Source organism: Oncorhynchus masou, chromosome 8 (genome assembly GCF_036934945.1).
Source record: "Oncorhynchus masou masou isolate Uvic2021 chromosome 8, UVic_Omas_1.1, whole genome shotgun sequence".
Taxonomy (NCBI): domain Eukaryota; kingdom Metazoa; phylum Chordata; class Actinopteri; order Salmoniformes; family Salmonidae; genus Oncorhynchus; species Oncorhynchus masou.
Window position 1 is genome coordinate 8,660,529 of NC_088219.1, and position 18,739 is coordinate 8,679,267.

The 18,739-nt window shown below is 42.0% G+C and overlaps 1 protein-coding gene across 1 annotated transcript in view; it reads right to left on the reverse strand.

Annotated features, from left to right (window-relative positions):
• Positions 1–7,342, reverse strand: part of LOC135544040 (sister chromatid cohesion protein PDS5 homolog B-like) — a 107,620-nt gene extending 100,278 nt beyond the window's left edge. The window contains exon 1 of the mRNA XM_064971393.1: positions 7,269–7,342. The gene's annotated coding sequence lies outside the window, so the exon portion shown is untranslated. The remainder of the gene's footprint in view (positions 1–7,268) is intronic.
• Positions 7,343–18,739: the final 11,397 nt, after the last annotated feature.

Consider the following 18,739-nt stretch of genomic DNA (forward strand, 5'->3'; position numbering starts at 1 on the left):
TGGCGTCAGTGAACTCCTGCAGGGGAACCTGGGCTTTGTTGATTGACTCAAGGACTTGTATGTCCTGCCAAGTAATCACAAGGTGGGCTTTGTTGATTGACTCAAGGACTTGTATGTCCTGCCATGTAATCACAAGGTGGGCTTTGTTGATTGACTCAAGGACTTGTATGTCCTGCCATGTAATCACAAGGTGGGCTTTGTTGATTCACTCAAGGACTTGTATGTCCTGCCATGTAATCACAAGGTGGGCTTTGTTGATTGACTCAATGACTTGTATGTCCTGCCATGTAATCACAAGGTGGGCTTTGTTGATTGACTCAATGACTTGTATGTCCTGCCATGTAATCACAAGGTGGGCTTTGTTGATTGACTCAAGGACTTGTATGTCCTGCCATGTAATCACAAGGTGGGCTTTGTTGATTGACTCAAGGACTTGTATGTCCTGCCATGTAATCACAAGGTGGGCTTTGTTGATTGACTCAAGGACTTGTATGTCCTGCCATGTAATCACAAGGTGGGCTTTGTTGATTGACTCAAGGACTTGTATGTCCTGCCATGTAATCACAAGGTGGGCTTTGTTGATTGACTCAAGGACTTGTAAGTCCTGCCATGTAATCACAAGGTGGGCTTTGTTGATTGACTCAAGGACTTGTATGTCCTGCCATGTAATCACAAGGTGGGCTTTGTTGATTGACTCAAGGACGTGTATGTCCTGCCATGTAATCACAAGGTGGGCTTTGTTGATTGACTCAAGGACTTGTATGTCCTGCCATGTAATCACAAGGTGGGCTTTGTTGATTGACTCAAGGACTTGTATGTCCTGCCATGTAATCACAAGGTGGGCTTTGTTGATTGACTCAAGGACTTGTATGTCCTGCCATGTAATCACAAGGTGGGCTTTGTTGATTGACTCAAGGACTTGTATGTCCTGCCATGTAATCACAAGGTGGGCTTTGTTGATTGACTCAAGGACTTGTATGTCCTGCCATGTAATCACAAGGTGGGCATTGTTGATTGACTCAAGGACTTGTATGTCCTGCCATGTAATCACAAGGTGGGCTTTGTTGATTGACTCAAGGACTTGTATGTCCTGCCATGTAATCACAAGGTGGGCTTTGTTGATTGACTCAAGGACTTGTATGTCCTGCCATGTAGGCACAAGGTGCCTGATTTTCTTGTCTGCAGCCAGGACCCGAGTTACAGCCTTCTCCTGTTCAAGCACTCTCTAGATCATCTTCTGACATGAGCCCCACCTGGTTGGAGTTTCAATGACTAGTGAGTGGTCAGGCAAGTCAAGTTCATCAGCGTGTGCAGTTTTCATAGGCCATAGAAAAGGCGCTGACTACTCTCTTGCACACAGCAACTGGTCAATCCTGGGATCTTTTAACACTTCTCTCTGTAAAAATACCAACAAAACAATTGACAATATTAACTCAGCTTTTTTTTCTCCTTATATTTAAATGACAGAATAGAAACAAGAACCAAAAAGTAAACAACTAGATAATAAATAAACACACAAATATGACATGAAATTTGATTTAACCGTTTCCATTATTGGGTATAAAGTTTCATTACAGTAACTGTGATCTAATGGATTGATCTACATACATTATATACAGTAAAATAAATATATTTCAATTCGTGTGATGAACACTCCAGTTTTGAATCCAACAATTGGCCAGCAATGCTAGGCTAGATAGTTAAATTAATATTTCATCAACAACTAACATCCTGATAGTGTATAACAGTAGCTGCATATTTGCAAAAAAATATTTTGGCAACTATTTAAACTTACCGATGGCCAGATGAAGACGGTGACCAAAACACTGCAGTCTTGTCCAGCTGTTCAGCTCCATGATTCTTACCATGTTAGATTCGTTGTCAGTTGTAAAACACACACAAGTTGTTCTTCTTTCATTCCCCATAATTCTAGGGCATCCCTCGGCCCATGGGCAAGCCATTCTCCTGTATGGTCCTCCGTGGGGAAAAAAGCTGTTTGCAAACATCTTCTCTTCAGTTCCCAGGCTCTTCAGCTTCCAGGCTGTTTGCAAACATCTTCTCTTCAGCTCCCAGGCATCGGTTATAAAAAGGACAGTTAGGCTAATGTAAGGCTCGGATGTTGGGCTTCACCATAGGTCTGTTGTGCTGGCAACGTGGATCATGTTTTCAATCTCCCTCTTCACTCTTTCATGGCATTCAGTGTACTTATTTGGTAAGACTGTCCCGCTAAAGTATTTTCAGCTAGGCAGTACATACCGGGGGATCCAACGTTTTTGAATCCGTAATGTCCTGCCATATTTTGCTTTTCTTGTCGTACGGGATACACTTTGAAATGACGTAACCAATCAATCAAATGTATTTATAAAGCCCTTCTTAAATCAGCTGATGTCACAAAGTGCTGTACAGCCTGAAACCCCAAACAATGCAGGTGTAGAAGCACGGTGGCTAGGAAAAACTCCCTAGAAAGGCCAGAACCTAGCAACCAGTATTTTAGTTCAAACTTGATGTCGTTTTAGGCCTGGCACTGGATGTTGAGGAGTTTTGCGCTTCTTCGTACTTTCACCATATTCAATCACATGGCAGCTTTTTAGGTGGCTATAGGAGGTTACTCATGTTTCCCCCTTTTACAGCCACTGCCCGCTTACAAATAATGTTTTTTTGTTTGTTCTGTGTCTGTTGTCTTGAAACCAAACCATGTCCACACTACCAACAGTGCACCTTTTTAATCCACAAATTCCTCTGCAGGAATTGGCTGAGCATTTTTTTTTTTTTTAAATTCCATTACTTGCATCCTCCATCGTATTTTTCCAAACTAACTGATTTCTCGGTGTTTGTTTCCAGAGTGTGTTTGTTTCCAAAGCGTGTTTGTTTCCAAAGCGTGTTTGTTTCATCACGCAGGTCGCATCGTTTTTCCCACCTGGTTGGTAGGGGCGCCTTTCATTCCAAAATTAGATCATTCTCATTCGTTGCCACAGCCGGAATGACAATAATTTGTAGATTAATACATTTAACATAGAAAACAATAAAATACTGGTACAGAAGGTAAGGTATAGATCCAAACCGGTACATAAATGAAGATATAAATGTATGTTGTCCCCCTCCGTTAAACCGCCCAGCCCTAACTGACACACATACACTTACCCCACCAGGGGTCTTTTCACAGCCCCCAGGTCAAGAACAAATTCAAGAAACATACAGCATTATACAGAGCCATATATGGAACTCCCTTACATCTTATATAATCACAATTTAACAGCAAACCTGGATTCAAAAAACAAAGCAAAACCTCACGGAACAACGCCTCTGTGACCTACTGGTCATGTACGTGTAACAGATAGAGGCACACACGCTACATGTTAATGTTTTTAAAAGGTATGTCAATTCTTTACAATTTGTCTGTAATGTCTTTTTCGCTATGTTGTCGGACCCCAGTAAGACAAGCTGTGACCATTGGTAATTCTAATACATAACTGGTGCACACTGCCTGCCCTACAGGACACCTACAACACCAACACTTGGACGGACAAGAAGATTATCATGGACCCGAGCCACCCAAGCGTTGCCCTGTTCTCCCCACTTCAAAAATCACTCTGACGCTGGCAGTACAGGAGCATCTTGGCAAAAATGTAAAGACTGGCAGTGTCAGAGGAAGCCCCCCCCCCCCCCCCGGAGCGGCAAGTTTAGGTCCAAAAAGCTCCTTAACAGCTTCAAATTGCCTTCCTTTCTCAGAACAAGAATAAACTGACAATTTTCAGAAGAAAGTTATTTGTTTCTGACCATTTTGAGCCTGTAATCAAACCCACCAATGCTGACGCTCCAGATACTCAACTAGTCTAAAGAAGGCCAGTTTTATTGCTTCTTTAAATCAGCACAAGAGTTTTCGGCTGTGCTAACATAATTGCAAAAGGGTTTTCTAATGATCCATTAGCCTTTGAAAATCATAAACTTGGATTAGCTAACACAATGCGCCATTGGAACACAGGAGTGATGTTTGCTGATAATGGGCCTCTGTACGCCTATGTAGATATTCCATTAAAAATCAGCCGTTTCCAGCTACAATAGTCATTTACAACATTATTTACAACACAATGTCTCCACTGTATTTGTGATGAATTTTATGTTATTTTAATGGACAAAAAAAGGTGTTTTTCTTTTAAAAACAAGGACATTTCTAAGTGACCTCAAACTTTTAAACAGTAGTGTATATATTGGGGTGGAGGCAGAGTAAAGAATGAGGGGGTGGGAGAAATGACCATTGAGTGAAAAACAAATATATATAAACAAAAACAGCAGTATATACACATTACAACAACTGTGGCAGTGATGAACAAATAAGTGTTATTATATGCATGTAGTGCTATTTATAAAAATATATATATATATATTACATGTTTTCACTCAACGGTCATCCCCAGCATGCCGCTGCTCCCCCCATAGTCACCGCCCCTCAACAGTCATGCCGCTGCTCCGCCCATAGTCACCGCCCCTCAACAGTCATGCCGCTGCTCCGCCCATAGTCACCGCCCCCAACAGTCATGCCGCTGCTCCGCCCATAGTCACCGCCCCTCAACAGTCATGCCGCTGCTCCGCCCATAGTCACCGCCCCTCAACAGTCATGCCGCTGCTCCGCCCATAGTCACCACCCCCAACAGTCATGCCGCTGCTCCCCCTATAGTCACCGCCCCCAACAGTCATGCTGCTGCTCCGCCCATAGTCACCCCCCCCCAAGTCATGCTGCTGCTCCGCCCATAGTCACCCCCCAACAGTCATGCTGCTGCTCCCCCATAGTCACCCCCCAACAGTCATGCTGCTGCTCCCCCAGTCACCCCCCCCAACAGTCATGCTGCTGCTCCCCCATAGTCACCACCCCCCAACAGTCATGCTGCTGCTCCCCCATAGTCACCCCCCCCCCCATATAGTGCTGTTTATATTGTTTGTTTTATAACCATTTTCATTATTTTATTTCACTTCATCCTGCATGTTGGAGCTCAGGGCCTAAGATTTTCTCTGTAATCACACCTGCAACCCTGTACAGGTGACTATTAAAACAATCTGAGGAAGTGTCGACAAGTTAAGCTTGGTCAAATCTTCTGTACACCAAACAGGAACAGAGTAATGGTCCGACTAGGCAATATGTTTAATAGCTAGATGAAGGTGTGCACTTCTTATTAAAAGGTCCAGTGCTGTCAAAAATGAGATTTTCCTGTGTTATAAATATATATATATTGCCACACTGAGGTAACAATAATATTGTACAATTGTGAAAATGACAATGCACTTTTTTTTTAGTATAAAGAGCTGTTTGAAAAGACAGCCTTGATTTTTAAGCTTGTTCTGGTCTGGGCAAATAAGTGAGATGCACTCCAGGATCTTAAGCACAATAATTTTGTAATATATATATATATATATATATATATATAAGAGAGAGAACGAATTGGATTCATACCATATAATACTAATAGCAAAAAATTTGTTGCAAAAAAACACATACGAAAATGGATGATGTAGTACACACAAAAAACGCATTGGAAAATGGTTGATGTAGTACACACAAAAACGCATACGAAAATGGATGATATAGTACACAAAAAACGCATACGAAAATGGATGATGTCGTACGCAAAAAACGTATAAGAAAACGGATGATGTAGTACACAAAAAAAGTATACAAAAACGTATGATGTAGTACACAAAAAACGTATACAAAAACGTATGATGTAGTACACAAAAAACGTATACAAAACGGATGATGTAGTACACAAAAAAACATATACGAAAATGGATGATGTAGTACACAAAAAACGTAAAAGAAAATGGATGATGTAGTACACAAAAAACGTATACAAAAATGGATGATGTAGTACACAAAAAAACATAACAAAAAAGCGAGCACCATCTTCAAAACTACTGTCTGAAATGATTTTTTTTTTTACAATGCATCTTTAATACACCAATAAGAAACAGTTCCAAGCCTCTCTGCCAATAACAGCGAGTTTTCAGTTTCCCCTCTCCACCCAGACCACTCCCAGACAGTCCGAGATAAATTCTTACTTGAGAAATTGCTCTTTGCTAAGAAGCCATTTTTTTCTTCATTTGGATGGAAAACAATCACAGTTAGATACCTAATTGTTACCCAGAAATGATTTGATATCGAGATAAAAAAACGACTTGAGACAAAAGCCAATTCATCCATTTGCACATTTTTCAAAGGGTTTTTATGACAAGCATGTGGGAGAAACGTAATGGTTGTGCAATCATGTGCGTTAGTTCAATCAATACAGCACGAAGTTAACAGACAGAGAACTGTGTTGTTGACAAAGCAATGCAAGATGAATGTGGGGGGGGGTGGGGGGGACAACTAAATATGACTATTTTATGTGTTCATAAAAGGATGGTTGGGAACATTGGCCATTTGGCAAAGACTTACCTCATTGACACATCTTACTAGCTAACCAACACGGGGGGGAAAGTCTGAATTATCGGTTCCGAATCAAATCATGCCATTCGACTTTTTCCTTTAGCTCGCTAGCTAGCAAACCCAGGCTAGCGTTACAGTACACAATTCACTGCCCGTATCCAACTTCAGCCGCCGTACACAATCGAAAATATCCTAAGCTAACTAGTTAACGCTAGCTAATTCACAAACACACACACAAAATGAGCAGCATGAGCAGTAGCTAATATTTTCAACATGGACACGAGGTATGCCATATGTAGTTAGCCATCCTGGCTAACTAGCTACATTAGCTAGCTACATGCAGTCGCATTCATACGGGTGAACGGCTGGCTTGTGCGTATTGTTATGGCACAGTTGTACGCCAAGGCCACTAGTTGACTGAATTGCATGTTAGTGTACTGTAGCTAGTTAACTAGCAATACAAAATAGTATTGAATAACACGCAAATCCTGCAAATGCTACTATCAATTGTATTTTGTTGAGAACATTAAATCAACCGTGCACATATATTCATTTCATAGCCATCTACAACCCCGTTGCTAGTGATACATTTACAATAAAAATAAAATAAATACTGGTAGCTAAACTTGCCCCATTCTCTACACCCCAGTGTAAGAACAGCGGCAAGGCGGACACCGCTAGCTAGCCCCGATACGGGCAGGGAACACGGACAGCTCCGTCGGATTTGTCCCACTTTTAACTGGACAGATCCAGACAAATGTACCTCCAAACAAAAAACAAACAAAAATCAACGACCACGAAATGAACTCCGAATTCCACACGAATAACGTTTGCTTGTGATCGTTCCTACCTTGTTTTTTTAATGAATTGCAATGAATTGTATCCTCTCTCTCTCTGTCTCTTGCAGCTCTCTTCCCCCCTCCTATCTTCAAAATGGCGCCAATTTGCTCCGACAGCAGCCGTGGGCCAGAAACCACTCAGAGGGACACAGCGCCCTCTATGGAGCCACGCAGGGAACGCACCCACGGGTTGAATAATGTAACGACCCCGGGCTCGAAGGCTATTACTGTAATGATTTACTGAATATATCTCTCTATATATATTTTGTTTATTATTATTTTTTAAATATGAAGGTGCACGTGCAATTCATTTAGCCATGGGGCAGAGAGAACATTTAGCAGTTTTATAACACATTAGCTATTTGTACAGCTAATTTCCTGCTATTCTACCCATTTTGCCACAATATAATATGAAATATAAACTGGGTGGTTCGAGCCCTGAATGCTGATTGGCTGACAACCATGTTATATCAGACCGTATACCACAGGTATAACAAAACATTACATTTTTACTGCTCTAATTACGTTGGTAGCCAGTTTATAATAACAATAAGGCACCTTGAGGGTTTGTGGTATATGGCCAATATACCAAGGCTAAGGGCTGTATCCAGACACTCCTGTTGCGTGTGCACAAGAACAGCCCTTAGCTGTGGTATATTGGCCTTATACCACACCTCCTCGGTCCATATTGAACAGGCACTTAACCCACTGTTCCTAGGCCTTCATTGAACATAAGAATTTGTTCTTAACTGATAGGCCTATTTAAATAAAGGTAAAATAAAAAAATAAAAAATATATTGCTTAATTATTGTTTCGCTCTTTTCTTTGTCTATTGTTACACCCACAAGAGCGGAAATGCCATTTTTCAGGTGAAAGACCTTACCCATGATGTTGCACAACGATTTAAGAAAAAAAACATCCCGTTTTAGTTCAAGGTTGATATAATTGGTGTTAAAATGGGAAATCAGAAGTGGTGCCTAATGATATGTTCTTTGCCAATGTTTCCTCTATGATATGATAATACTTTTCAGTCTCCATTTCTTTTCGGGGCTGGGTTTTGTTTGCATGTTACCACCCACCAGCATGGCATTGTTAATTCATCAGAAACACCGGCTAAATTCTTCCTCTTTGTTAGCAGTGTGGCCATGTCTGCAGTTTTCCTGCAAAATTAGGCTACTTTGAAAACGATGTCGCGGGTGAAAATGTATTTTTCGTGGGTTTTTGGGCTATTTGTAAGTTGCAACGTGGTCGCCACGGGATTTCTTTAAAAATATATATATTTCACTTTGACCTGCTGCTGACTGTCAGGCAATTGAGGCAGGCTGTTGCTGAGTGAGTGGTGGGGAGGTCTGGAGGAGTGTGTGTGTGTGTTCTGTGTTGAGAGAGCAGTACAGCTATTGGCTGAGTCACGTGAGAGAGAGAGAGGTTTTCTTGTGACCTGTTGCCACAAGAAAAGGTCAACCAGTGAAGAAAAAACACCATTGTAAATACAACCCATATTTATGCTTATTTATTTTCCCTTTTGTACATTAACCATTTGTACATCGTTACAACACTGTATATATACATAATATGACATTTGAAATATCTTTATTTTTTAAAACTTCTGTATGTGTAATGTTTACTGTTAATTTTTATTGGTTATTTCACTTCTGTATATTATCTACCTCACTTGCTTCGGCAATGTTAACACATGCCAATAAAGCCCCTTGAATTGAATAGAGAGAGAGAGCATCATACGTGCATGTTGTGACAACGTTTTACCAGTTGTAGGTAGGTTGTTTAGATTGTCATAATGGAGACCCCTATTTTACAACCCATTTTCCTTAAAACATATTAATATGCTAGAACTGATGCACATCAAGAAATAATGGAGACAAAGCACTGGAAAAAGACGTTGGGCGCAGTACAGCGCATGACATAAATTCGCTTGGAGGTGGTTTAAACTGCATTGTAATGTTGACTACTTGAGTTAAATGTTATCAAGCAGTGAGTGATGCATGCTCAGGTTTTGTGTCTCGGGTGCTGCTGGAGTGGGAACTTGAAATGGAAGTTATTGAACTCCTTCGAGTGGTTATTTTTATGCGTAAAAGTCCTCAACGAAACTGATATTAGGCTAAATGTGAAGAATTATGCATTTGCCTCTGTTGGCCATCATATTGGCCGTGATATACGGTCTGATATACTACGGCTGTCGGCCAATCAGCATTCAGAGCTCAAACCACCCAGTGTATAATTAAGCAATAAGGCCTGAGGGGGTGTGGTATATGGCCAATATACCACGGCTAAGGGCTGTTCTTATGAACGACACAACGCGGCGTGCGAGGACACAGCCCTTAGCCGTGGTATATTGGCCAATTATCACCATCCCCCGAGGTGCCTTATTGTTATTATAAACTGGTTACCAACATAATTAGAGCAGTAATTACAATTATAAACTGGGTGGTACGAGCCCTGAATGCTGATTGGCTGACAGCCGTTCTATATCAGACCGTAAACCACTAACATTGAGTGGCTGCTGCCTACACACTGACACTGACTCAACTCCAGCCACTTTAATAATGGGAATTGATGGGAAATGTTGTAAATATATCACTAGCCACTTTAAACAATGCTACCTTATATAATGTTACTTACCCTACATTATTCATCTCATATGCATACCTATATACTGTACTCTATATCATCGACTGCATCCTTATGTAATACATGTATCACTAGCCACTTTAACTATGCCACTTTGTTTACATATTCATCTCACATGTATATACTGTACTCGATACCATCTACTGTATCTTGCCTATGCTGCTCTGTAACATCACTCACTCATATATCCTTATGTGCATATTCTTTATCCCCTTACACTGTGTATAAAACAGTAGATTAGGAATTGTTAGTTAGATTACTTGTTGGTTATTACTGCATTGTCGGAACTAGAAGCACAAGCATTTCGCTACACTCGCATTAACATCTGCTAACCATGTGTATGTGACAAATAAAATTTGATTTGATTTGATTCGATTTTGTATACCACAGGTATTACAAAACATTTATTTTTACTGCTCTAATTATGTTAGTAACCAGTTTATCATAACAATAAGGCACCTCGAAGGTTTGTGGTATATGGCCAATATATCACGGCTAAGAGCTGTGTCCAGGAATTCCATTTTTTTTTTTTCCTTTATTTTACTAGGCAAGTCAGTAAAGAACAAATTCTTATTTTCAATGACGGCCTAGGAACAGTGGGTTAACTGCCTGGTCAGGGGCAGAACGACAGATTTTGTACCTTGTCAGCTCAGGGATTTGAACTTGCAACCTTTCGGTTACTAGTCCAATGCTCTAACCACTAGGCTACACTGCCGTGCTTAAAAACAGCCCTTAGCCGTGGTATATTGGCCATATGCCACACCTCCTCGGGTCTTACTTAATTACTTAATTAATTACTTAATTATAAACCTGGTTTGAGCCCTGAGTTCTGATTGGCTGAAAGCTGTGGTATATCAGACAATATACCTCAGGTATGACAAAACATTTATTTTTACGGTTGTAATTACGTTGGTAACCAGTTTATAATAGCAATGATACCCCTGGGGTTTGCATTATATTATGGCCAATATACCACACCTAACGGCTGTATCCACTCACTCCGCATGGCATCATGCTTTTAACTGACTTGCCTAGTTAAATACACTTTTTTTTTAAATAGTGAGCATTTTGCCTTTGCCAAGATAATCCATCCACCTGACAGGTATGGCATATCAAGAAGCTGATTAAACAGCGTCATCATTACGCAGGTGATAATAAGGAATAATAAAAGGGCACTCTTAAATGTGCAGTTTTGTCACACAACACAATGCCACAGATTCCTCAATTTTGAGGAAGTGCACAATTGGCATGCTGACTGAAAGAATGTCCATCAGAACTGTTGCCAGAGACTTGAATGTTCATTTCTCTAACATAAGCCGCCTCCAACAACGTTTTAGAGAATTTGGCAGTATGTCCAACCGGCCTCACAACCGTAGACCACGTGTGACCACACCAGTCCAGGACCTCCACATCCGGCTTCTTCACCTGAGGGATCATCTGAGACCAGCCACCCAGACAACTGATGAAACTGGGGAGTATTTCTGTCTGTAATTAAGCCCTTTTCTGGAGAAAAACTCATTCTGATTGGCTGGGCCTGGCTCCCAAGTGGGTGGGCCTATGCCCTTCTAGGCCCACCCATGGCTGCACCCCTGCCCAGTCATGTGAAATCCATAGATTAAGGCCGAATGCATGTATTTCAATTGGCTGATTTCCTAATATGAATTGTAACTCCATAAAATAGTTAAAATTGTTGCATGTTGCGTTTATATATATATTTTCTGCTGTTGTTACATTTGTGTTGGTGTTTCGTTTTGTGTCTGATGCAAGCCAGGGTGTTGTAACATATCATATGTGGCGTGCATTAGGAGCAAAGTAGCCTGTCATTTCATTTCCTCTGTGAGAACATGATTTACAACCCCAAAATACTACTGCACAATGTCTATTTGCGCCTCTTCCGGATGGAAACTACAAGTGTAATGGCTGCACTCAATGCAATGGCACTTACAAATGGAGATCCTTCAAACACCTCCAAACAGGAAAACCTTTTCCAATCAAAGGTGTTATCACATGCTCCACTAAGGCAGTTATTTATCTTAGGTAAATAACTGTAAAACGAAGCATGAATTAAAAAGTATGAATTTCGGAGCATCGCAGCACCATTAGCTGCTCAAAGTACCCAGATGCGGCCCAGTTTTTGGTAGCGAACCAATCGATTTCGTCCCTACGTTATATCGGCATCGAACACGTCACCCTCCCTAGGAGAGGGGGTGACCTCGACAATTTATTATAAAAACGAGAGGCTGCCTGGATCTTTAATTTAAAGACCCATGCTCCCTTCGGTCTCAATGTAGACTTTGATCTGAAGCCATTCTTGTGATTATTGTGATTTTTCTATTCATTGTAAATGTTTGTAGGCTTATGTAGCCACATTGTATCTAAGATCATATGCTATCCATGTTTTTTATATGTTTTGTTTATATATGTGAATTAACCAAGGGCTCCCGAGTGGCGCAGAGGTCTAAGGCACTGCATCTCAGTGTTAGAGACGTTACTACACACACCCTGGTTTGAATCCAGGCGGTAGGTAGCCTAGTGGTTAGAGGTAGGTAGCCGAGTGGTTAGAGACAGGTAGCCTAGTGGTTAGAGTGTAGGGACGGTAGGTAGCCTAGTGGTAAGAGTGTAGGGACGGTAGGTAGCCTAGTGGTAAGAGTGTAGGGACGGTAGGTAGCCTAGTGGTTAGAACGTTGGGCCAGTAACCGAAAGATTGCCGGATTGAATCCCTGAACTGACAAGGTAAAAATCTGTTGTTCTGCCCCCGAACAAGGCAGCTGACCCACTGTTCCCCGGTAGGCAGTCATTGTAAATAACAATTTGTTCTTCACTGACTTGCCTAGTTAAATGAAGGTTCAATGCAACAACAAAAAAGCACAACCGGCTGTGATTGAGAGTCCCATAGGGCAGTGCACAATTGGCCCAGCGTCGTCCAGGTTTGGTGTAGGCCACCATTGTAAATAAGAATTTGTTAAGGGACTTTCCTAGAAGGTTAACTAAATAAAGGTTAAATAAATTAAAAAATCAAGCCAGACACAGACATGATTACAATATAAACTAGTGACCTGCAGTGTTGGTAATTATAAACTGGGTGGTTTGTGCACTGAATGCTGATTGGCTGAAAGCTGTGGTATATCAGACCATATACCATAGGTTTGACAAAACATGTATTTGTACTGCTCTAATTACGTTGGTAACCAGTTTATAATAACAATAAGGCACCTTGGGGTTTGTGGTATATGGCCAATATACCACGGCTAAAGGCTATATCCAGGCACTCCGCGTTGCGTCGTGACAGAACAGCTCTTAGCCGTGGTATGTTGGCCATATACCACACCCATTCGTGCCTTATTGCTTAATTATACCCTGATGAAGACAGCTTGTCTGTTGAAACGTTGATTATTAGGTTATTAAATTATTGCATCTGAGCTCATGGACCTAGAGTTTGCGGCTCTCCTTTTCTTTTTCAAGAACCATGGCATGACCATGGGCTGACTTCGCAACGCAGCCGAATCTCCTACTAGCAGCCTACCAGAGGTTGCACCGTGTTCATAACAATGTAGAAAAAAAACGCATCACTAGTCAAAACCGTTCAATAGTTAAAGGCGGTGCATGGTCATTCCGAAGGCGACATTGGCCCTGCAGCATTTATGGCGATACAGCATCTGCTAAAGTCAGGGTCATTCATACTTCTTGCGCTCTGGAGCAGCACAGAGCTGTTGAGCAGAGCTGTTGTCAAGGAAGTTGTCAAGGAAGTGAATTTGTGTTCATACAAGAACTCCCTCCCCCAACTACCGTCAACCAATCATGTCAATGCAGAGCAAACGGAGCCCTCTGCATTGTTATAACATTTGAGAGGCGCACAGAAATGCGGTATGGAGCTCAATTTGGCCTATGCCTGCCTCTGGAGGTTCTGCAGTTGCGGCACACCTACCGACCACATTTTCGGTTCAAGCATAAATTGTCTCTTAAAAACTCTATATGGTCAATCTGACATCTGTAGTGGTCTTCCAGCATTTACAGCCACGCGGCCTCTGCAGAAGTCAGAGAAAACATACTTTTTGGCTTCCTGGAGCAGAGCAGAGCTGTTGTGAAGGAAGTTGTCAGGGAAGTGTATTTGTGTTTATACAGTACCTCCCGCCCCCACCTACCGTCAACCAATCATGTCAATGTCGAGCTATTGCTGTCATGCTGTACAGAACTTCTGCATGCCTCCCGAAATTGCATCACACCCTCCATACGAAGCCTCTGACCACATTGTCAAATCAAGCATAAATGGGCTTTTAGGCTATCCATAGTACTGGAGCTTCGTCTTATCCATAGTACTGGAGCATCATATTATCCATAGTACCTGGAGCTTCTTCTGATCCATAGTACTGGAGCATCATCTTATCCATAATACCGGAGATTCGTCTTATCCATAGTACTCCTAACTGTCCCTAGAATTTCTAAGCAAACTGCCTACCCATGTCAGAGACGCAAACTCGGTCTCAACCTATAAGTCTTTACTGAAGACTCATCTCTTCAGTGGGTCATATGATTGAGTGTAGTCTGGCCCAGGAGTGGGAAGGTGAACGGAAAGGCTCTGGAGCAACGAACCACCCTTGCTGTCTCTGCCTGGCCGGTTCCCCTCTTTCCACTGGGATTCTCTGCCTCTAACCCTATTACAGGGGCTGAGTCACTGGCTTACTGGGGCTCTCTCATGCCGTCCCTGGAAGGGGTGCGTCACCTGAGTGGGTTGATTCACTGATGTGGTCATCCTGTCTGGGTTGGTGCCCCCCCTTGGGTTGTGCCATGGCGGAGATCTTTGCGGGCTATACTCAGCTTTGTCTCAGGATGGTAAGTTGGTGGTTGAATATATCCCTCTAGTGGTGTGGGGGCTGTGCTTTGGCAAAGTGGGTGTGGTTATATCCTTCCTGTTTGGCCCTGTCCGGGGGTGTCCTCGAATGGGGCCACAGTGTCTCCTAACCCCTCCTGTCTCAGCCTCCAGTATTTATGCTGCAGTAGTTTATGTGTCGGGGGGCTGGGGTCAGTTTGTTATATCTGGAGTACTTCTCTTGTCCAATTCGGTGTCCTGTGTGAATCTAAGTGTGCGTTCTCTAATTCTCTCCTTCTCTCTCTCGGAGGACCTGAGCCCTAGGACCATGCCCCAGTACTACCTGACATGATGACTCCTTGCTGTCCCCAGTCCACCTGGCCGTGCTACTGCTCCAGTTTCAACTGTTCTGCCTTATTATTATTTGACCATGCTGGTCATTTATGAACATTTGAACATCTTGGCCATGTTCTGTTATAATCTCCACCCGGCACAGCCGGAAGAGGACTGGCCACCCCACATATGCTCTCTCTGATTCTCTTTCTTTCTCTCTCTCGGAGGACCTGAGCCCTAGGACCATGCCCCAGGACTACCTGACATGATGACTCCTTGCTGTCCCCAGTCCACCTGGCCGTGCTGCTGCTCCAGTTTCAACTGTTCTGCCTTATTATTATTCGACCATGCTGGTCATTTATGAACATTTGAACATCTTGGCCATGTTCTGTTATAATCTCTACCTGGCACAGCCAGAAGAGGACTGGCCACCCCACATAGCCTGGTTCCTCTCTAGGTTTCTTCCTAGGTTTTTGCCTTTCTAGGGAGTTTTTCCTAACCACCGTGCTTCTACACCTGCATTGCTTGCTGTTTGGGGTTTTAGGCTGGGTTTCTGTACAGCACTTTGAGATATCAGCTGATGTACGAAGGACTATATAAATAAATTTGATTTGATTTGATACCGGAGCTTCGTCTTATCCATAGTACCGGAGCTTAGTCTTATCCTTTCTATTTCTAACGAGGGTTGATTGAACATAACAAAACTTTGGAGATGACACAATAGATGTCAAAGTAAAAGATACTGGTTTCTCCTATCCCTCCCATCTGTGGCGAAGTTTTGCATAAATGTTTATGACAAATCCAGCTCTGGAACCAGCCATATGCTAGCCAGTTGGCTAATCTTTTGAATACAGCTATAGCAACAATAGATAACATTAGGTAACTAAGGTTAGCATGCTAGCTAGCTAGCTACATTGACAGCTGTCAGTGCCCTCCTGTTACGTCTACCCGTAACATAGTAAATGTAAGTCCGAGACGCTCCAATTAGTACGATATGTCACCATTCGTATGGCATGTCTTAATCTGTGGATGTCCATCATTCATTTCGTATGACATGTTACGAATTACAATTCTTATGATATGTTTACGAATTGCAGTTATTACAATATGTTAAGAATTGCAATTCATACATGTTACAAATTTGCCAAATGTATGATATTAAAATAACTATTTAGGATGTAGCAGTTGTTATCTATAATGCTAATGCTGAAACAAAAGCTAGCTAAAGAGCCATTTTACTGGTTGAAGTTGAAGTGTTTTAAAACATATATATATATAATTCAGTTGATTTGTGATGATGACACAAACATTTGATTAAGCAGGACATTCATACACGCCTTGAAATCCAATTATAATCCAAAAGTAGTGTGAAATGCACCCATTATCAACATGTAAATAGATGCTTTTTTGTTGTTTCTGGCGTTCTATAAGAACTCCCCCTTGTTCTGCCACCAACATGCGCGCATCGCCATCGTGCAGCAATGTTTGCAAACACAGAAAATGGTCTATAAAGAGGGGTTCCTGCAGATGCAGGAATACCTACATGCAGGAAAGGCCCGAATCGCAGGCTGAAGTTGCACACTTCTCCCATCACCATGCATTTTTTGGATAGGGCCAATACAATTTTGAGGTCAGGTAGATGCAAACAATACAACAACAATCTTTAAATGTTGTAGGTCTACACCCTACCTACACATTTGAAGACAAGTAGGGTGTAGACCTACAACATGTCTTTGTGTAAATCAAACGGTCGTATGGTTTCAGTTCGCAACAGCGGCGCCCAGCCAGGCATCTTTCCTTGACAGGTGGCCTACAGACAGCCCAAGGTGCGCACAGTGACAGACAGGACAATCAGCCAATCCCTAGCGTCCTTTTCCTCCGTATCCAGAGGACCCACATCTGATTGGTTGCTAAGGGCGGGGTGCTGCCATCCCTACCCAGAGAGCTGTCACCCGACCAAGGCACGACTCCGGGAGGGAAGAGAGACGAGACGAATAGATGCAAACACGAGAATCAAACCACAAACAAACAAGACCGAGAAATGTACAAATAAACACCGGTTAAGACGCGCATAAGGTAGAGTGCATTTTTTGGTGTCAATTCTAGCGATGGGGATGTTTTGTGGCTGGCTTGCCTATAACAATACGAGACAGCCATGTCTCCTATCTTGTCTCGATAACACACACTGACTGTGCCACTGTACTTGGTGGCTAGGTACCCAGCTAGCTAGCGGCAACGAAATTACACGGTTTTTAGCTTATTTTATCACAATCACGTAGTCAAAGAAACGCCGCCGTTGCGTTGTAGATCAACATGTCTGTAAACAATCAGATGCACCCTGTGGATATAGCATTTGCTCGGAGATAAAAGATTATGTGCAAGAATAGGTGATGGGGTAGGCGGGGATGCTCAGCTTGACAGGCTTTTTACTACGGGTCGTCGGTGTTTCAAAATGGTTGTGTCTAGGAATATAGCTAGTAGGGAATAAACACGTTTTTTTTTGGTGGTTCTATTAGGTAAATGTTATACTTAGTAATTTTACCTTATTTAAATCACTATTATTTATTTAGGTATGTCTGTCTGTACCACGTATGAAACATCTTCCTCCAGAATATTGGAACATAAACAAACCCGGGCACTTCGAAAGGTTACAATTCTGATCCCGAAGTTCAACTGCTCTTCCTCGCGGCCTCTTGCTCCGCCTGTGCAGTGAGTGAGTGTAGGCTGCTTGTTCATTCCCCCGGGATGCATTGCGATCAGGTATGCGTGTATGTGTAATTAGCATGTTAATTATTGATAAGTCATCTTTCTGGAACCTTGTTGTACAGTCTGGTTTGGTGTATAGGCTACTTGCTTTATTGTGTAATGCATTGCCGCCTGTATTGTCAATTCAGGATAAAACATCCTATCTGATTTGACCTGCTACTATAGAACAACACACTGCTTATATGTTCTTTGTTGTTTACAGTAGGTTCGTCTAAACCTCAGTGTAAGTGTATCAGCGTCATACCTTTTTGAAGTGTAGTGTCATTGTCGTGTTATAATCATCAGTGTCAAATTGGCAATGAGTCACTGCCACTGGGCTTGAACCAATGATTTCACTGAACCTATCAGGTTTATGTGACAAAACATTTATTTATTTATATATGCACTAGATGACTGATAGGGGGCGCTGTGTTGAAGCCACCATGCCTCCATCTTGGTACTCCCCCACCGTTGTAAAATATATTTTGGAAGCTATAGAAATGCATTTATTAATGTCTACATTCGTTTTTGCTACATGTATTTTATTACAGATTCCTTAATGCATACTTTTACCTTATATTCTGTGAGATAAACATAAACATTTTTTTAAATAAGGTATACTTTATTAAGGGATACTTTGGGATTTTGGCAAAGCGGCCCTTTATCTACTTCCCCAGAGTCAGATGAAGTAGTGGATATTTTTTTTATATATATCCTTGTCCAGTATGATGGAAATTAGAGGTAGTTTCATGAGCCAACGCGAACTAGCAATAGCGCAATGACTGGAAGTCTATGGGTATCTACTAGCATGCTACCGTAATGTTACTGTCTCCACTACAACAACAAAATTACTTAAATACATGTTAGCATTTAATTGATATACTGTAGAATTCCATTCATTCCAATGGAGAACTGCTCCTACTGGGGAGTACCAATATGGCTGACTGGTTG